The following is a 21,930-nucleotide window of genomic DNA, read 5'->3' as shown; positions in this document are numbered from 1 at the left end:
TAGGGATTGGGGGGAAAAATGGCTTTGGTTCAGGGAGAGCTGATCACTATTAAATCCAAATCAAACAAAGTACTGAGGGTGAAAAAACGGCTGCTGTGGGCTGCTGTATCTACCCTAGCACATAAGATACAAAATAGAAAATGTATTGAGATCTTATTCCTCCCATTATCACTACTTGTCTAGCAGTAATATACTAGTATTATAACATTAACATATTAGTATTATTAGCTTATTATTATGGTGTGTTAAATACACCTTAGATTTTCCCACCCTATTGCTTTGTCCTGTACAGCTGCCTTAATAGCTCTAAGACTATTGACTTAGCTGTGTTTAGCATTTAATAGGAATGACTGGGAAATCTTTTTACCTTACATCATAGTTTCAGTAGCACAACATTTTGATAATTTAGAAGAACAGGGAATTGAAGCTTGAGGTTCTCTTCTGCTGAGTCGGGAAAAAATAAGTGTTGCAATTATTTTGGGATTGTCTGGTTAGACTAAGAAAAGCATAGTTAACAATACCTTGATGATGTACTATTACAGTAGTTAGTGAAAGTGGAATTATAAAGGAAACTGTAAGAGAAAGCCTAATGACAAATTAGCCTCAGCCAAGGCAATGCCCAAGAAAGCCATCAATGAGCTAGATTTTATTGCACTAAAGCCAGTGCACAGTTCTGACCAGGTTCAGCTGGTTGTTGCCTCTGTAACTGATTGCTACACCAGGCTCCGAGCCTTAGGGGATTTTGCCTCTGAGCTGGGAATGTGTGGAAAACAGATGACTCATCACATGAGTGATTTCCTTTAGAAAATACCCCAAAATCAGTAGCCTAAGAAAATAAGGCGGTTTTCAGTATATTAAATCAATTAAGATATTGACACATAGTCTTCTGAGACCTCTTTCTCCAAATACATTCCAATTGGCCCCATTGATCGCTTAAAAACTGACTCTAAAACTGAGGGTGATGCTAAAGAGATATTAGTGGCTGGGAAATGGACAAACTGACAGTCACATAGAGGATAGTTCCTGTTTTTTACTGAATGTTTTCAATAAAGCACAGGGGGAGAGAAAGGATGCTGGACCATTTTAATTACGAAGAGGAAAGTCACAGACAGTGCTGTTTTGAGAGCCTTTATTCACGTTCATTGAAGGACCTACAAGCATCACCAAAGACAAGAGGTAATAAAAGTGGAAGTAGGGTGATTAAAAATATGGAGCTGGAAAATAACAGTGGTATTCATGGGAAAATGTAACCCAGTACACCCAGGGAAATGTAATTTGAAACACAGACATTCAAAGGCAGGGAGAATCCTAGAAAGCAGCAATGCTGACAGAGACCTCAGGGTCAAATTAGACATGAATTTGCAATACGATACAGCAGCGTGACCCACCCATGCAGTTGTGCACTACAGATAGAGACATATCTGGGAATGTGAAGGGTGTTCTCCTGCCCAGCACAGCCCTGACTGCACCGAGGTTGAGTCTCTTCTCACTAGAAAGAAAGGAAAAACAAGGGATAGCTGAGGAAGGAGACAGTGGACTGGCATAGAATATCTAAGGGCAGAAGTGCAATAAAAACACCCACTGAGCACTTTCCTAAGGCTGGTGGCATTGAGTACCTCTGCATTGGGCTTGAAATGTTTGTCAGCAGCAGCAGGTTGCATTCTCCCCATGACCAGAACAGCCTCAATGTGAGCCACAAGGCACCTTGCTGCTCAGAAGTCACAATATCAGCAGATTTGGGGCTCGGTGCAATCAGCTGGTCACCCGCTCTGACTAGAAGCCCACATACTCTCATGCCCTGGGAAGGTCTGGCAAGAACTGCAGCATCTGACCTCAACAAAACAAAGGCGCAAACCTTGGCTCATGGCATTTGCAGGCCAGTGGAATGATATATGGCTGCTGTCCTCACATGGGATACTCACCTGTTACCAGCAGTGTTACCATCACGTGCTGCTTGCGGAAGAAGACCAGACCTGCCTCGGGGCCATACTTCCGGATCAAGTGCATGGCCTGCTCCACACAGCCCTTCTGCAGCTGCATTGCTCGCACAGAGAAGGCAGAAGGTGGCAGCAGCAAGGATGAGCCTGGGCACTGAAGAAACCCCAGCTCCTGGTACACATGCCAAGACATAAATGAATTTCATACTTCAAACAGAGTAATCCTAGGAGCAGAAATCAAAAGTTGACACTTCTCTCTTCCACCCACCCCCAGTATTTGTTCTGTGAATATAAAACTATTTAAGTCATTAAGTGAGCATTCAAAACTGTATCTCCCAGAAAGACTACATGTGAAATAACTCATCAGTTTGTAGCTGTTGATGAACATTTTGACACTCTCTGGCCCGGCTGTGTGACTCTCAACAGAAAGCATCAGGAAAGCATGCATGGACACATTACACCTTCCCACCTCCAGTCACTAGTTTGCACTTCTAGAGAAACATAGAGAACCCCTGAGTGCAATCACTCCCCTTAGACTTGCAGTGCCTTGTCACACATCCTTCCATTGGATTAACTGGGAGCAGAATGGCACATTTCCCCGGGAGCCATGGAGTTTGGTTCTGAATATTGGTGTAGCAGGGAGCTGCCTCAGGGGCTGAGGCACTGTTCTTAGCATTTTGTATGGGAGAAAAAAGCAGGTGTTTTTTTTTTCTTGTGTTATTTTATTCTAATTTTTTTTTTCCCAAAAAGCTGTTCTGTCAAAGAACATAGACAAGAACAAAGCTGGTCAGTATCTTCAATCTAACTCTACTTTCTGCTTTTGCCAGCAAGACATCTCATCCTATCATTAGCACACATTTGGGTACTACGAAGAAAAAAATTGAAATTCACCTGGGAGTTCTTGCTGCTAAATCAAGCCCATGTATGAAATTGACAGCTTATAAGGTAAAAAGGCTTTTTCTTCAGGATGACAGCAGAGCTCTGAAATATAAGTTTATACATGAATAATACAAAATCCTAATACTGTCTTCCAAGAACTTTCCATGTAGATGCACAAATAATATCCACCAGAAACCAACAAGATTATCAGAATTCCAAAGCAGGCTATATATTTTAGGTCACTTAAGTCTGTTGAGAGGAATTATGGGCAGTTGATTTTCATGTTATTGCTATTAATAAGAAAAAACTTAACAGCCTGAAGCTAAGTTGCAGTATGAAAAGATTTTTTATGAACAGACAAGTTATTAAGACAGTGAAGTAGTATTTTGTCCAGTAGATGGCCAATAATGATAGCGCAGACAGAAAAATGTCAAGTTAGAAACATCTTTTCCCTGCCTTACCTCGCCTTGCCTTGGCTTCTTCTCCATCCTTTTCCATCTCCTTCTCTTCTCTTATCTCCTCTTCCTAAATAATATTTTTTGACAGGTCCTCCCTGAAGCAAAATACATTCCTGTACAACTTTGGGTGTGACCATGAGCATAATTTGGCACAAGGTCTGTAAACTACGGGTATTTCTCCACTTACTACATTTTTATCCAAGCTCAAGGAAAAGTTAATTACGTGATGTGCATCAAATACAAAGTTTCGAATGCTATTTTAGTTTTTCCATTGTTGCATAATTTTTATCTGGAGAATGTAATAGTAAGTAGACAGAGAGATGGATGGCCAGTTAGTTTCCATTCAAGGGGTATAGTCTGTGATTGACAAATGTATTAAGAATAACTCACCAGAAGACTAATTACAACCCTGTAAGTTTGTACCAGATCCACCAGTTTTAATCCCTTCCTTAGAGATCACAGTTCTTTCTGTGAAGCAATAGTATTTAACTAAATTAAATGAAATCTCACTCTATTACTGCTTCATGTAGAAGATCCAAGGAGAGAAGGTACCTCATATGGTAAAAATCTCAGTGAGTGCAAACTCAGTTACTTTATCTGGTTTATTTTAGTTGATATCCTAACTGCTGAGTCTCCTTCTAACTCTCATGGTATTCCCAATGCCATCTTCATCTGCAAATTACCCTATGTGAACTGCTCTGTCTGTGCCCTTTTGGCTTTAATGAGGTGCTGCACAGTGAGAAAGGTCACACTTCATAGGGTGGTCACACAGGTTCATGAGTGTGGTTTTCTCCTTTGCTTGGCAAGAAGGCAGGAGTTGATCACTGTGGAGACCATGTGATGAACTGCATGTGATGTATCATCATGCACAAAGTGGAGAAACCTCTCTAATGCCAGGCAGAAACATAGCATTAATTAAAGAATGCATCTTTCTAATTTAATTTCACTCTTCATAAAAATGTGAAGAAAATACTCACCTTGCTATTGTTGATATAAAGGTTAATTCCCTTATGTTTGTAATTGGCTTTCTGAGTTTCATTTAGAGAGTTTTAGAGCTGCTGCCAGTAATTTAGTTCAGCCCTGTGTTTATAAGGCAGAACACTGTTTCTTCTTTCTTGTATTATCCCTGGCACAAACAGCATGTCAGGGAAAAGTACCATAAAGAATTTTAAAATAAAAACCTCAAAATTTTTGACCTGCTGTCAAGAATTTCACATCCTAAGATTCCAGATCAGGGATTTTAATGTGCTTCCTTAAGATACGTGTTTGTACTTGATGTGCCAATACCGTAAGTCACTTCCCTTGCAATAGGCACCCTGTTGTCCTTGAAGGACAACCCAAGTGGGCCACCATGGGTTTGTAGCTATTTCCATCACTTCCACATCCAGCCTCTCCCTTCCCTCTCGGCCTGCTGTCCTGCTCCAGGTCCCCAGTTGACTCTATACAGTAGTGTGGCTTAAGGCAGAGGATCAGTGCCTCCTTACCACCAAAGGACCAAACCTTAACCCCAAGTCACTTCAAGAAAAGAAGCCTGTATATCTATTCATCAAATCATAAAATCATTAAGATTGGAAAATACCTCTAAGATCACCTAGTCCAGCTGTCCACCTACCACCAATGTTGTCCACTAAATCATGTTGCTTAGTACCACATCTACACATTTCTTGAACACCTCCAGGGACAAGTGGCTCAACCACCTCCCTGGGCAGCCCTTTGAAGTCAGTCAGTTTGGGTTTTGAAAATCTTGACATCAGCCCCAAAATCATGAGAATTTACTGTTGAGAAATATGTGATCAGATCACGTCAGGAGCAAATGCCATATGTTTTGCAGCAGAGCCAAGGGTCAGATCTTGAAGGTGCACTATCATTAGCTCACTGGGGAATAAGATACCAACACATTTTTTTGAAGTCGGTCCCCAAAAGTTTTCCCAGTAATTCTGTTCCTTTTTCATACATTGAGGCATGATTTAATAAGGAGGTATTTGTGTCCTGCTTTCCTACCAGCCCTTAGTAAATGAGAGGTTGTCATGGTGTGGTGGAGCCCCAGTGGGACAAATGCAGTTTAGTGTGAACTACATCATTCCATACCTTCTTGTCAGTGCAAACAGTACTGGCAGGAATCCTGTCTCCACTGCAAATTTAGAAATGTATTGCTTTCATATAATCTGTTGTTTCAAGCCTATATTTATTCCTCAGTATTCCACAGCCATGTCCGTGTAATTCATGCATGGAACTCACTCATTTTCCAAAATATTTGTGACAATATTAACCAGGAGAAGATGAGATCTCTAGAGGCTTTGTCACAGCATATCCATTTACTAGGTTTCATCAAATTTTAGAGGGAAATAAGCTGGGAAATATTGCTCTGCATAAGTTGCTTAATCTTCTTAGCAGTCTGTTTCCCTTTTATGCATTTTTTGTATGAAAGTTCCTCTTTCCTGTGCAAATCCTTTTTTTCAGTTTAAAGAATTGCACTTGTTTGTTTTTTTCCCTGTGCATTAGTTCAGGAAACATTGCAGTTCTTGATAGACATTTTTTTTTAAGGTCTCCAGAGGGTTCTTTTGAAAATCAGGAGGAAAATAATCTCCTGTCTTATTGGTGACCGACTCTTCAAAGATTATTTAGAATATGCCTTTTATTAATAGGATCAAGAGGGACAGCTTCCTAATGATTATAATTTGTGGCTTTATCTGAAAGTATTGTTCTCACTAAAATCTCTCTAATAGCATTATAAATTATAAAAATGTTAATTAGGTCATTAGATAAATGGACATTAATTCTCCAGCTATGTATAATGCACCCTTTGATGTATCCCGCTTAGGAGCTTTAGGTCTGTCCACTATTTCCTTTTCCCAAAGTATATTATTTTTCCAATAATTAAAACAGGTATTTTGCCGCGTTTCTTCAGTGTTCCTGTAGGAGAATAATGTTCTAGTTCAGTGGAAGTCACTGAAAGAGCCAGTTTCCAGGGCATGAAACCCTTTCATTTAAAAGGGCAAAGGTCGACTCAACAAGAAGTTGAGTCATGCCAAAAGCAGGACAAGTGTGTCCCCTGGGACAGCACGAAGGAGAGTGAGAAGGCGAATGTCGCAAAGAGGAATTCCCTGCCTCAGGAAGGCGTTTCGATCTGGAGGGGGCTGTAGGTGGTGACGGATCACCAAAGCCTACAGGATTTTCTTCATCAGTGCTAACTTTTTGACAAGAATGGAAGTAGCACCTAAATCGTTATATAACTATACAGCTGTACATATTCTCTAATTAGAATCAGGGAAATTTGAAATGCTAGTTACAGCAACAGATTCCAGCGTGTATTTTATAACCATTCGTCTTTTTTGTTTGTTTGTAGTATTAGAAAAAGCGCACAAAATAATTAGATGTAGACAAAGAGGAAGGCTGAAATTAACAGTATTTGTTTTTATAGAAACTTTTGAAGCATTTGTTTGTTCACCTGGTGCCATTTTGCATTGGATTTATCAGCATCATTTGACAGAAAGCACATAAGCAGACATATATGTGTGCTTCTTTCTATGTGTATGTGATCAGGAAAAAAGGAACAAGAAGCCAGCAGTATCTCATCAGGCTGCATCCTCCAAAGTGCATCCATTACAGGAGAAAAATTACTTCAGAGAATTCACCTACTTTATTAGAAGGAAATACAGCCATGTAATAATATTATGAATAGGAAAAGTTGAAAACTATATAGTACTATATAATATTTTTAAGACCCTTTCACTGCATTTGCACTTAATATGGGTTAATTTACTTGATTTACACAAGAGTGAACAATAAAAAACTCCATGGGACGTGGACTGTGTCATCAAGATTTATGAAGCTATTACTCAGAAGTGCTAACTGTTGATTGCAAACATGACTGTGGGCTGTGGGTGCAAGATGTATACTAACAGATAAGGTGGATAGCTGTGAATACATTCTCATTTCCTACTGAGCACGTACTGTTTCCCTGCAACATACTCCTTTGGATGTCTGAGAGTTTTCTCTAGAGGAAAGACCCCTGTGATAGTATGGTAAACTGGCACGGTGCTTGATGATAGGAAAATGCTGATAGATAACCTTAGAAAATGACCTTCAGATTCAACAGTGCCATAGGACACTATACTGCAGTCAAGTGTTTGGGAATTTATTGTTTTCATCAGTTGCCCAAAGTGTGAATGCTCATTCTGCAGTTTGTGTAAACAGACCTATACTGCTTTGGCGTGGATACAGGTCCCAAAGTGCTATGGAAACAGACCTTCCCATAAGACTTTTTGTCATAACCCTTTCTGACTCAAATTCTCTCATCTTACAGTCAGCCATTAACCAGCCAGTCAGTTACTAAAACAAAAAACTCTCTTCTTTTAGTCCAAACACCAACAATATTTCCTGGTAACATTCAGCAGACTTCTAGCCATAACCTGCCAGTGCATTCCTGTTGTGTAATGCGCTCACACGTTCCCAGCAGATTTTTTATTTACTCTAGCAATGCCTAGACTAATTCACACACAGCACATTGTAATGCAAATGGAATGGTTAAAATAGATCACACGTCTCTCTTCCATCTCAATTTCAGTCTAATGTATCATTGCGGCTCATTCTGTAAACTGTTGAAGCCATCTTCATTCAACTGTAAACTAAAGAGACTAGATGTCTATCAGACTAAACCAAAACAGTCCTTGATTAATCACAACCTCTTGACCTAATGAGTGATAGCTGTGTTAAAAATGTTGTCATTATCTAAATGGAGTACTGAAATGTCCTGCATATCCTAAGCAAATTGACTCTCTTCTATTTATAAACAACACTGGAAGATGAACTCCTGGGTTTATACTGGGAAAGGGACATCATTCATTTTTATCCAACATACCTGCTTTTAGTGATATTACCCACACACGTGGGTTTTAGAAAATCTTAACAACTGAAGTGGTTTATATGCTTTTAAGACTAATTTTGAGGTTTATGTGTACATTCATCACACTGGAGCTGGGTGCTCAATATCTATCTAAAATACATGGTATTAATAGTACATGTTAAAGTTCCTTCTTAGGCTTTCTGTTAGATGCTAGACATCATTAGCACTAGATATGGAATTCTGGCTTTCCAGGGTTAGTATAAATGTTATTTGGTGAAGCTGAGGGCATTTTTCCAACAAGTAAAAAGCACGTCTCTTTGTACACATGACAAAACAATGAATTCTTGAAAAGCCAGTTTTTAAAGCTATATTTTGCCAGATTTTTTATAAATAATCTGGTCACGTGCAAGTAAAGATGCTGTTGCAGAAAAAGAATCAAATGATTAAAAGCATTAGGAAGTGATTAGATGATTAAAAGCAACAGGAAAAAATACAGATTTTTTTTCCTGTTGCTTTTAAAATATTGGCTGTTTCTTTCTACATGTTTTTCCAATGAGGCTTTGAGAGCAAAGAGGCCTGGACTGCACATGTCTCTAATGATTTATAAGTCTTCTTTTCCAACAGATGTCTATTTGTTATGATATTACTTTTAATTCCTATCAGGTATAGTAGTTCTTATTCCTATTAAAAAAAAAAAAAAGAAGAAGAAGAAGAAGAAAGGAAGAGGAAATTTAATTAATTTATAGGTAGCTCTTGTGTTGAGAATAAGTATGAGATCATGTACCTGTTAAGGAAACTAATTACAATTTAATGTAATTAAAAGATTTCCATCAGCAAAATGATCAGAAAAATCCATTCTACATCTGTAAGTTACAACTGCTCTTAGAGCCTATGTTTACAGTGTTGTGGGGTGAATTAAGGCTTTACAGTGGGAAGCCTTTCTTAGCCTACATGGGTCACATAGGTTGATCTGCAGGTAGACACAGGCTTCCAGAGTAGTGCAGATAAGTTTTTCTACTGGTCCCAGGGGCAGTATCACCATGTAGCCTGGGCTTGGAATTGCCTTTTTGGGGTAGATGTTCTGAAATTCTACAGCATGCTTGAGCCCAGAGTCGACAAGAGTGTCAGAAATTCAAGTTCTCTCTCACCATGTAGTGGAGTTAGAGATTAACACCTCTCAGGGAGCCCTTTCACACCTTGCAGAAGCCCTTCCTATCTTTCCTTGATACTTTTCTTTTTTATTGCTCAAGGATTACATTAGCTTTTTCTGCCACAGTTTGCCCTGCAACTGCCTGTGGAGGCAATTATCCACAATGACCCCCAAATCCTCCTTGGAGCTCTTGATTTCCAGGATAAAATCTCTCATCTCCTAAGAAGAGACTGTATTACTCATTCTCTCCTTTATATACCTGCCATTGTGAGGTATAAGGCACATCCTGTCAGATCACAACCGTTTAATCAAATGGTCCACATCACTCTATTACAGTAATTTTTATTTCTCAATATTTTTTGCTTCATAGACCTCTAAACACTGTACAGATTTTACCAGCAAGGACTCTATGATAGTGTTCAAACCATTCATATAGACACCAAATAGCACTGAACCAAGAGACGGACCCTCTCTTGATTTTTTTTATTTATTAATATTTCCCTATCATCAGCCACACTTCAGATATATATATAATCCTGTTTTTGATGTATGTAATCTGCGCTTTTTAATGCCGATGTCAAATGGCCCTAGATCAAACACCTTGGAGAAGTCAAAATACACTATAGCAACCATAATAACTAATGTTAGCTTTATTTTTGTCCTTAATTCTTTACTGAACCACAGCAGGCCATTCCAATCTTTTATTAATAACTCATCTGAAATTCCTCAGACCTAAAAGCATCTGTCTGCAGTTTTTCTAATATTTAAATTGTTCTAATATTGAATATTCCTAGTCTTCTGGATTCTTTTAGTACTTGCTACATCCAAATTCTTTAGGTGGTTATAAGGAATTTAGTTAGTGGCTACTGATGTACCAGGAAGTTCAACTGAATGATCTTCAAGTCCCTTCCGACCACAGTTTCTGTGAAATCTTTGAAGCCAGCTTTGGCAGTAATACAAAGGAAATCCATTAGGAATGATGAACCACTCTTGATCGAGACTTTTCACTGTGGTTGTGCATGCAGCAAGAGGAAGCAAGACTTTTTCTTGGGATTTTACCTTCACCGTAGAAATTTCTTCTGGCTAAGTCTACTCTTCATAACCTTCTGCAATATCATTAGATTTACAAGGTAATCAGTGATTTGTTAAACTAGCCTTCATAGACAAAACTAACTTTAATAGAAAAATATTTTCCTGTCGTATATTATTTTATGCTATCTGCACAGTACACGTTCACGATGCTTCAACACTAATGATATTATTTTTGTTTTATAGTATCATTCCTTTACATTCATCATTGCAACATAGTAATAGAGTTAACTAATGGTTCAGTAACAAAATTAATTGCTCAGAACATATTTATATCATAGTTCATATATTATTATTATTATTATTTATATATAATATCAATACAATATAATATCAATACAATATCAATACAACAACATTACATGCATTAATTGCAATATATGTCCTATGATACCATATATAAAATGTATAGTAGGTATATTATATACATGTATAAAATGTATATTATACACATGTAACATATTATTATCTCTATTTTTTACTCCAAGGCTTACTGAAGCTGTTGATGATAGTATTTCAGAACTTACAAGTTTTCCTGACCCAGCTTTGAGCAGGTAGGTTTAACAAGGGTGGAAGTTCATGCATGGATTTTGCAAGACTGTTGAATTCTTCACATAATTATACAGCTACCAATATATATGCTGGTATGAAGTCAGCACTGTTAAGATTACATGGGACAAGTTGTCGCAGTAATAGGAAGTGTATGTCTGGGTCAAGGGACTGCTTATCTGCATGGGCTCAACCAGCCCTTATAGCCCTGATGCTACCATGGGCTGCTCTTGCCTCCAGGAAATGTCCTCCCAAAACTCATCTCCAGTTCTAACATTTCAGGCTAATAGATAAGCTGACATCTGGTCCCCATTTTTACATTCCATTTACCAAACCAACTCAAAGATTCCCAAAACTGAATTTCATGTTGAATCAGGCAGAAGATAATTTCTACTTTTCCTTTCTAAAATAATTTCCTTTCTAAAAGGTCCTGTGAATTTGTTTAGGTGATCACACCTCATATGCTGTGATGTGTCTTGAACTGATGATTCAGTTAACTTATTTGGAAACATAGGAAGTACAACGTTCTCCAGACCTCCAAAATTCAGCAGTGCTGAGTGTGGAAGACCTGATGACTTCTACACAGAGTTCCTTTGAGGCTCCAGGATTAAACAACTCAGTCTTCAGACTATACGGAGGAGGTTGTATTTCTGGGGCACCTGTGCCATGTTGTTCCCCTGTGAACAGCTTTTCCATAGACAAGTTAACTCCATGCAGAAACATCTCAGGACCATCTTCATATATGATTCAGTTAATTTGCAACCTAGATACATTTCTGAAAAGTAATCAAAATTCAGTCATATTCTGATTCTTTGCAGTTGATGTTTAATCAGTGCAAGAATGTAATATTACTCCCACTTGTCTTTGTATAAATCTGGAGGAAATCCACTTATTTAAGTCGAGTTAGAAGGTAGCTTACGGTCTTTCCATGGAATTGGAGTTGATCCTGCAAGCATTTAGCTTCACTTTAGCTCCACGATTTTTTCTGACGGAAAGAACAGTTCAGGTGCAGACAGTGGGAGTAGAGCAAAATCATGTTCTCTATTACCTACACATCTCTAATTTCAAGCTCCAATTTTTGGAAGCAAAATTATTTGGCCCCCCACATGGTATCTGTTTCTGGAACTTATTATCTGCTTTGTTAAGTTCAGATGGCATTCAGATAAGGAGAATTTAATTAGACATCTCAGTAATCATACGTGTATACTTACTGCCTCAGCAGGGGGTGACTTCTTCAAAACAAACCCCTTCACATTACTAAGGACAGCATGTTTTCCCTGAAAGCTTTCATATTGTGTGTATGTACGTGTATGTCGCCTCCTTTTTCTCTGGAGTTCATATCACACAGTGTTTCCTCTTTGAAGATTTTCATGTTGTTTGGGAATATCTCTATGTAGAAAAACTTCCTGATCTTATGTGTTCCTCTGAGAAAATGCTCATTTTACTCTGTTGCTCCACTTTGAAGATGGCCATAACATCGGGGGGTTGATTCCAAACCAAAACGTTTCTCAAGCCTGGGAGGACATTTCTCTAAGATGGTAGGGCATATGTGCAGATGACATTTCTTTGGGAATCTGTCCATTACAGAGGTGTCCTCACTCAACTATGCTGTTTTGCAGTTTACAGTGTCATCATATTTTCCATCTGAAAATCTAGGCAGAAGAGCATGTTTACAATAGTTCCGTTAGAAATAGCTTGAGAAAGTCTTCAGTGGGAGAAACCCAAAAGTAAGTGGGAAATGAGTTTCTGGCTTGTACTGTTTAATATTTTTCCTATTCTCATATTTGAAGATCTGTTTCAAACCCTCGCTGGCAATTAAGATGCTGATGTCCAATAGATGAACCGACTAAACGCAAAAGTTTTACTCAAATTCTGCTGAACTTTGGAATGATAAGGAAAAAAGAAAAAAAGAATTGAAAGTGAAGTCCATATTCATCCCATACTTGGGAAAACAACCAAAATAAAACCTTGCTGTAAACTTTTCTAACATTTGGAGTGCTTGAAATATGTATCTTAATTTGAGTCTGCAGTCAATATCTGGGCAAAAGAGGAAATCTGTTGCATCATAAAATTCATAAAAGTGATAGTATAAGCTTGAAACAACTTATTCAGGAGAAAATGGTTTGCAAAAGAGGCACAAGTGAAAACATTTAGATTTGGCTGAAGTAGATACAAGCTTGATCATTATATGTATACCATGCAAGTAAATAGCTTGTGGGTGCGTCTAAAGCCAATGTGAACCTTTATGTGGAAAGCATTGACTATGTGGGTATGGAAAATAGCCCACTTAAACTATAATTATACTGAATATGTGCAAATAAAACCCAAATAAAGCACCCAAGTAGAAAGCATATTTCTTTAACATTTCTGTGGATATGTTCTATGTTATTCTCATGGTTTTAGGGCAGTCGGAATTATACTGTATTCATATTAATAACTTGGAAGTAAACAGTATACAAAATATCTTCTTAAAATATACATTAAAAAATTACAGTGGAAGAAAAAACATGTGTAACCAAAGTTAGATTGGATCTAAGAGACTGTTACAATTTCTTGATTTAGTTTGCTGAGTAGGAGGCTCTGCTGGAATTACCGACTCTTAAATAAGTCAGCAAGATATTATTTGAAAGACACTGGTTCATCAAGAAGTAGTTTCATTTCACTTATGACTTTTTGGAATGGCATTGCAATCAATCAGCTAAGTTTCTGAGCAGTGGCCACTTGGAGTAATATGGCTGAAGTCAAGACGTAACTGTGTTTTGAGTGGTTGCATTCTTGCTTCTCTCTCCTCACATTCCTCCTGTTGCCAGTGCTTCCATGGCAGGACAAAATGAGACCTGGTGGAGTACATTCTGTCATGGCTCTGCTCTTAGTGTCTCCTGTGCTGTGGGAATTCACATCTGTGGATATGGAAGCTTCTAGCTGTCATACATAGTAGCCTGAAGGGACAGAATGAATTTGTTTGTTAGCTCTAGTAGTGTCAGGGCCTTGCTAGAATTTACATGAGCCTCATCTAATGAACTTGGTGCAAAATTGTTGTGTAATGGATCAGACCTCTCAGATGGACTTTGGAGCTGTGATTTTCCAGGTGATGCATGTCTCACATTGGATACACACAGACTTAAAGAAATAACGTTCTTGTGTTAACTGCAGCTCAACACTGTCAGTCACCAGTTTTATTCTCTTTCTGCAACAAAACAATGATGCACTTGAATGATAAAAAAGGTTGACAGTGTGTCTGAGCCTGCTCTCTGTTGAGTGTGATGACATCTCTACCAGAACTACATTTTCCCTTTATGCTTTCAAAATCTCCTTGTCTTAATCCGTAACTTAAAAAAATATTTAGCACCACATAGTGTCTAAGGATGAACAGTACAGATGTTTCACACTAGTATCTATTTGTTCTATTTACGTTTTGTATCATCAGGTTAACAAAACAGCTTAAATTGTTTACCAAGAACAAATTCCGCATTGGAATCTTTGAAGTCCGGGTGTCTTCCTTAGACAAGCTCTATGGGAACCATTAGGTCATGGCCTGAAGCAGTTATTGAGCACCTCGTGAAGGGGCATAGCCAGCCCTAGGAGCACAGGTGGAAGCAATTCACCTGTGTGACTAGGAGGGGCGGACCCTTACCTAATATAAGGGCTGGCAGCCACAAGAAAAGCATCTCTATCTAGAGATTACCTCCTTAGTAGTGTTTGTTGAGCTCTGGTCCTTGGAAAGGGGTAAGTGTTTCCTTCTTTACCATCAGTTTGTGACCTTTACCTTTCTTGGATAATTTAAAACTTATCTAAAGCAGCTATATCTGCTGTTGCCTATCCTTACATAAGCATATGGGTGGTACCTTTTCAGAGAACTGCCAAAATGAAGGCTGGGTAAAATTTTCTGGCCTGTCCTAATTCATAAGTAAAGCTAAGACTCTCCCTAATATTCTTTTCCTTTAGCAATGTTTCTTATGTTCATCACAAAGCAAAATGTGGGAATCAGTGAGAAATGAAAAAAAAAAGAAGAACTTAAATATGAATTCATGAAAATAATAGCTCATAAGAAGAACCTAAAAACTCTGAGTGAGGATGGCTGGAGCATGACAGAAACCAGTGAGATGTGCACAGGAGGTCAGAAATGCAAAGCAGGTAGCTTTTATGTTAGCTTTGTAAATGGAGGGTGGAAATGGTGATCACAGTTGTAGGAGGAAAGAATGTTTTTTTTTTTTTTTCATTTATTGTACTTTCTTCCTTCAAGATATAGAAAACAAGTGCTTAGGAGAAAAAAAATGAAATGTAGTTGTAACAAAATGATTAGGCAAGAAGGGTACTGAATTCAGTGCAGGGAACTCCATTCAATTCTTTGAAGTTATGCAGACGTCGGGTAACAGTGGTGAATCAAACCCAAGCAGTGGTGGCTTTGTCAATGTTGCAGTATAACATTTTTGTGTATTTGGTACTGATTCCAGATGGCAATTAGATTTTGGAGCAGAGTAAGGGGGCTTCTGCTGGTCCAGCAGAATCCACCTGAAGGATTTTAGTGGGAACTTAATTTTTTTTTTAATGAACTAAGTATGAATTCTGGCAGCTAGAGCAACATACCCATATTCTTTGCTAGTATAAATTGGCAAAGCTCTGATTGAGCTATAGCAACTCATACCATCTGAGATTCTGACCAATTATAGTAGATTTATACAACAGCCACCTCATTGTGCCAAAGACTTCAGTATCTCAGAGGTGGTAATACTGTTGGCAGACTCATGGACAAGAAAAATGAGGAAGTGAAACTGCAACTTGCAATAAGGAATTATCCCAAAGGTCAGTTTTTGGAAGCAAAAGAAATTCTTCCTTTTGGAAGGAGGTATAAGGCATGGCCTGTAAAAAGACCTCTTCATCTGAACTACCTAATTTGTTTTTGGTCTTTTTTCAAAGGCAAAAATGCTAGTGTAAAAACTGGTATCTTCTGTCTCTTTTGATATACCTTTCATTAGTAGGATAAGAATGCTATATATATAGCTATAGTATAGTAGTGTATTAAGCCAATGTCTTGTGGTTCTTACCTTCTTGTTCTCCCTAGTAAGCTGTACACAGATTTGCAGAAAGAGACTTCAAATTTTATTATATGTTTAGGGGAGAAACAAGGTTGGTGTTGGTTGTTTGTTGTTTTGGGTTTTGGTACTTGGAAGAGGAGTTGAAGAGGTGTACAGGACTTCCTGGTGTCACAGTCATTCCTTTGAATCTTCTGCCCAAAAAAAACCTGTCTCCTACTGGTAGTTTAGGTCTTCTGTAGCTTCTTTTGGATAGTCAAAAAAAAAAAAAAAACTTTAAAGAAGATGAAGGTCCAGATGGGGAGGAAATTTTTCAAGATGCGTGAGATAAGAAAGCCATTATGAAAACAATCAGCTTTACAAGGAGTGTCCTAAAAGTTGGCTTCTGCCAGGCCCAATTGCACAAATGTGATGGTTTTACAGACAATATCATTACTGAAACTACTAGAACCAGGTGAGTAGGTAATGCATAAATGAAACAGCCTTGGGACCCTATTGCCATTCTGGGTGCCTAAGTTCTCAGTACTTGGGAATCTACAGTTGCCTCTGCAATGAGTCCTCCTCTACCATGAGAATGGCCAGGAATGGTACAGGTCTTGATGGCACAAAAATGTTTGGTACTTCTGTCATCCCTAAGCATCTTTAGTACTTGTAATACCAAATACAGGTTACTCCTACTTGAAGGATATTTTCAAATAGGTATCTTAATACATTCATGCTAAAACTGTACAGTTATTTCACCTGAAAAACAGTGGACTGAGAATTCAGATCTATTCTCTGGTACTGTGAATCTGTGTTGCAGAGAGGTTTCTTAACTACTAGGCAAGAGGGTATTCTGGGATTCAAGTCTCACACCATCAACATTTTTCACTTTACCAGCAAAAACATTAATGCAGACATGTATTCAAAGTACCTGAGCTGTGAGAAATTATTTAATAACTTCTGTTGCACAAGCAGCAAAAAATATTCCTAAACAAACAAAATCTAGGCTGTGCCCTGAGATGTGCTCTCAGTTTCACAGTATCCTGGGGCAACATGTTCTGCGGGTTCACTGTGTGCTGCACATTCATTATTTAAGTATAGCTGTGATATATACGGTCCTTCTGTAATAAGATGAAATGAGCAAAAGGATCTTGAACCTTATGCTCACATTGACAGCCTCCTACGCCCTGACAATGCATGGTAATTAAGACTGAAGGTTTAAGCTTTTTCATGGACTTGCATAAGCATTTTCCACTTTGTTTTCTATTCCTTTATTTATAACTGCAAAGATTCTCCTCATTTCTCTACTGCTGTTGAGTACTCAGCTGACACTTTCATTGAACTAGCCATAAGAGCTACTAGATCTTCTTGAGCAGTAGTAGCTGATCTAGAAATCAGAACTAAGTGAGAGCAGTTAGGGTTCCTTCCCCCATGCACATAACTTAGTATTTGTCTTTCATAAGCAGTCTTATGGTGTACCATGACGATCAACCCTACAAATTCTCTGGCAGAACTTCTGTATCTAACACTAGCGTGTTTGGAAAAGAAAGATTTTATTACTACTTTTTTATGTCTGTGGTGTGTTGTTCCTTATGATCTTTTTGGCCTGCTGTAATATGAGTTACCATTTGAAATGCTGAAGTTTATGATCTTTTCTATTTTCCTCATTGTTCCACATAAGCTCCGCTGTTTGAGGGATTTCTTTTTACCCCAATTAGCTGTCTTTACTGTATCATATAGTCATGCTGCCTTTTTTGTGTGGTCCTTTAATTCTTGGTTTCTGAGGGATTTCTTTTGGATACATAATATATGATTATTCTGAGACTTTAATAACATGTACATACATTATATCTGCAATTTTTATTTTTTTGGGTTGCTTCTTTTAAATTCCGTTTTAACAAGATTTCTCATTTTTATGTACTTCCCCTTTCTGAAGTTACAATTTTGGCTTCTCACTCCTATAGGAATGTAGATTTTAAGTGCTTTATGGTCAGTCTTGAAGAGTGAATGTTCATTTTGAAGCAGGTCCCATGCATCATTTAGGTCTAAATAAAAAAAAAAAATTGCTTCTCCCCCTTATGGATTAGCCTGCCATTTGTTCCAGGAAGCAGTCATTTATGGTATCTTAAACTTTAGTCTTCTGCCACAGACCTAGCTGTGCATTTATCCTATAAGTATACCTGAAATGTTTTTGAAGGGCTTTCTGAGGAAACAGTGTACAGTAAGTGTGGCTCAGTGAAGCCACATGGAGAGTGCTGTATGAAGTTTTCCCTTGTGCATGTTCTGTCTTCATCAGGCTGCTGCAGTAGCCATATTCCTTTCCAAAGACATGGGCTTTCAAAACCCTTATCACTTGATTTCAGTAAAATGGAATAGTCCAGTAGCAATATGTGAATTGCTGAATTAACAACACTCGTAGGAGTCTTAGAAACCAAAGGTAAGCTCAGATGTCTTGGCTCAAGCTGTTTGCTTGGTGTTATCTAACTCTTTAACTCTGCTTTGGAACTTTCAGCTTCCTGTAAATACAATTATATATGTGTATATAGATTATAAAAGTGTGCATGTGCTTATAGGTGTGTGGTGTGTGTGTACATATATATCTATACGTGTGTGTGTGTATATATATATGTATATATAATATAATTTCAACACAAACTCTTCCTCCTAGTAACTCCTTTCTCCACAGCTCAGCTCCTGGAGACCCTAGGAAGGGTTTTTGGTGGATGGCACAGCCATTGGCCAACCTGCTCAGCTACAGCTGGGAGGTGAGGGACCACTGGTTTTGACGTCAAGTTGGCTAACCTTTATGGTGCTGTGACTCAGCCAATTGAAAACCATCAATGGCTTTGCCTAAATTAAAAAGTAAACCAGATATTTTCTATATGTGTAGCTGGTCAACACATCTGTACAGATAAGAGCTCTTTTTTTCCCAGAAAAATTATACACCCAAATTGCATTTGAGGACTGGCCCTTAGCCGACAAGATGCCCAAGGACCAGTTATTTTTTGGCAGGAGCTCCTCCCTACTCAGTCAATATGTAGGTTCACTGGCAGAAGCTAGCCTTGAAACATGTAACTTGCAAGGACTGAACATGAGCATGCGGTAGTTCTCTACTTGCAGTTTACACAGAAGTCTATTCACTGTCCTGGCCTGTAAGCCAATGGTTGGTGTCTGTTAACAAATAATGCCTGAGCCTCTGTGGGCTGTTTCACATGCTGTATATATGCAATCTGTGTATGTATGTACCTCATGCACTGTTTCCTGAATTAACCCACACTATTCTCAGATTTCCAGGACTTTGGAGGTGAGCCTATGAAGTACTTGAGGTAAAGAGTTCCTTTACTACCTTAAATGGATGAATGTTTTCCTAACAAACATACTAATCAAAATCAAAAGAATAGTGTGTTTTATCTTCTCTTACACTATTCTTATACTAAATTTATGACTATGATATTGTGGGAAAGAATGTTTGTATAACATGATATAGAGCAGACATCACACAAACTAGTCTAAGCAAAACCACAGTGATAACGTATTACTGTTAGCATAAATAAGTAGTGATTATTAATTTTAGCCCTAAGCAGTCAATATGCATGTTCTTTGAGTGTGCTTCACTGAGAGCAGTTTTTTGATACACAAAAATATTAAATTTGCGAATTGTTTAGAATTATTGCTTAGAAACTACTGCCAAATTGCAATTAAGCAGTTGTAAGAACACGGCATATCCAACTGAGCACCTGCAAAACAACAACAAAAGATGAAAGTTTTCTGTTTTGGATATGTTTGAAGCTGTAGGGGTACCAGTTCTGTATAAACTCTCCTGTATGAAATGACTATAATGGATAACGCACTGCTTGAACAGAGCTTTTCTAAAACTTGTATACTCCTAAGAGTAGAGAATCAGACCTGGGGATCTAACTTTTTTTTTCTATAGCAGCCCCAATCTAACTAGTGGTATAGAACTGTGAGCTCATGGTTTCTTAGCAGTGACTTTGGATTTCTGTGCTGAAATAAGCCTTGAAACAGGCTGTGTAATTTTTTTTTAATGGGAATTATAGATACTACAGGTCCAAGGGACAATAGCTTCCAGCATAGGCATAATTTGAAAACTGGTAGATGAGTTTGTTTGGAATTCATAGTTTCATTTCACTTGATCTGCTCATACATACACACCAAAATGTCTAGTGAAGTTTAGAGACTTAAACTGTACTAAAGATATAGAAAACTATCTGAAAACTATCAAAATTATATATAATAAGCAGAGAAACATTTTCTACTATACCATGTACCTTGGAACAAAGTATTTAAAAAAACCATAAAAATAGAACTTCAGTGGGTTGCCATGTAAAACATATTTATCTGGTATTCATACTATCACATCCTATTTAAATGACTGTCAGGACTTATATATGGGTGAAATTATTGGTAACTTGATTGTTATTTAACAACTGAGTGAGTCATAACAATCAAACTTTATTATTTTGTCACTTTAAAGCACAAATCCTGCTTATTACAATTAAAATGCAGATAATTTTCCTGAGGTATGTGCCAACATATGGGTATTAGTTACATCCCAGTTGATTCCATCCGAGTTAGGATTCCATTAAGAGTGACACTTACATCTGATGCTCATGTTTACTTCCCAGTCACAGTCCTCAGTGTTCAGATGAGAATTAACACAGGTAGAAAAACTGACTAGCAAAAACAGTTGCCTGTGACTGTGCTTTACTTTCAGGTCAGCATCCAACTCGCAGATCCTCTTTGCTGCATTTGTGCACTAAGAGGAAACTGGTCATCAGGCTTAAAGTTTACCCTCACAGACAGAGGTCTGAACACCAGAAACATGCAAGAAGCCAGTGGTAGGAGTCAGAATGTGAGCACCCTGAAACACTGGATCCTGCTCCTAGATGGTCCACAAGTGAGCAGAGCATCAGCACATATGGTTGGAGCACTTGCATTTTCTTTATGAAAACAGTGTGTTGTCCACTGACTTCTACACATCCTTCAGTGGGATTTTCAAGGGCTCTGAGGAGTGAGCAGGCTCCACATCTCGCTAATGTGAGCAGAAGAACATGCCAGGAGACATACAAGTGTCATTCTTTGCACCATCTTAACATCTGCGGCACTCACTGAGCCAAGAGTTGTGTGCGTTGCAGCAGAAGACTGAATTGTGGTCTGCCAGTGGTGCAGTATCTCTGGCTTAGGCACACTCAGTTGCAAAAACTAGCAATGTTCAAGCTGTTTGACTTTGGCATAGCATTAACAAAGATAGAGATGCCAATAGCTGTAGAGAAAGGGGTGAGAATTATGATTTAGGTCAGTAAAATAAACACTGTTACCGTGGCAGGCTAATCTCATCCAAGAAACTCTTTGCTTGTTATTTTTGTAACTATCGGAAAAAATGCCAGCAGTTCTGTCTACAGAGCTCACAGTCCACTTCTTTTCTGAAGTCACTCAGCAAAAGGAGAGAGAGGACATTCCCTCACATCATTTGAATAACTTTATTTTTTCCATCTGTAATCTTTTCCTCTTCAGTAGAAATGAGGGTGGTTCCAATGCCTCCCTGAAGGTATGGTATCTTCTTGCGAAGCTCCCTGAGAACCAGGAACAAGGAGCTGTCACAGCAGCAAGGTTAGCATCAGCACCAGAATAGCAGAGCTGGGTCATTAGAGATCTGTGTAGAAATCTGTAATCCCTAAGGAGTACTGAGCATCCTGAGCTTCTGATTCACCCTTTGCAGGATTAGTCTGATAATATTTTTAATGGGTATCCATTCTATTGCAATGTATAGGAGTGCAGTGACCCTGAAATGTCACCATCTAACATTACATTAATTCACTCCTAATGAAACTAAAGAGGGCTTAGAGAGGTTTGTGACCAAAGGCTGTTCGCTAGAATTGCACCTTTCATTAACTGACTTTGGAAAGATGAAAAATGAACATTCTGAAATATTTTGATATTGGATACACTGACTTTTTTTTTGAGGGCAGTAAATCCCTCTGGTTCA

General features: G+C 38.3%; 1 long non-coding RNA gene across 1 annotated transcript in view; it reads left to right on the top strand.

Moving 5' to 3' along the window:
* Nucleotides 1-21,930, top strand: part of LOC101751111 — a 57,591-nt gene that overhangs the window by 13,000 nt on the left and 22,661 nt on the right. Inside the window, exons 4-6 of the long non-coding RNA XR_006938813.1 lie at nucleotides 10,848-10,913; nucleotides 12,528-14,634; nucleotides 21,459-21,554. This is a non-coding gene — a long non-coding RNA (uncharacterized LOC101751111). The remainder of the gene's footprint in view (nucleotides 1-10,847; nucleotides 10,914-12,527; nucleotides 14,635-21,458; nucleotides 21,555-21,930) is intronic.

Source organism: Gallus gallus, chromosome 3 (assembly GCF_016699485.2).
Source record: "Gallus gallus isolate bGalGal1 chromosome 3, bGalGal1.mat.broiler.GRCg7b, whole genome shotgun sequence".
Lineage (NCBI taxonomy): Eukaryota > Metazoa > Chordata > Aves > Galliformes > Phasianidae > Gallus > Gallus gallus.
Note: the sequence above shows the minus strand (reverse complement) of the source record. Positions and strands in the feature narration are given on the sequence as shown.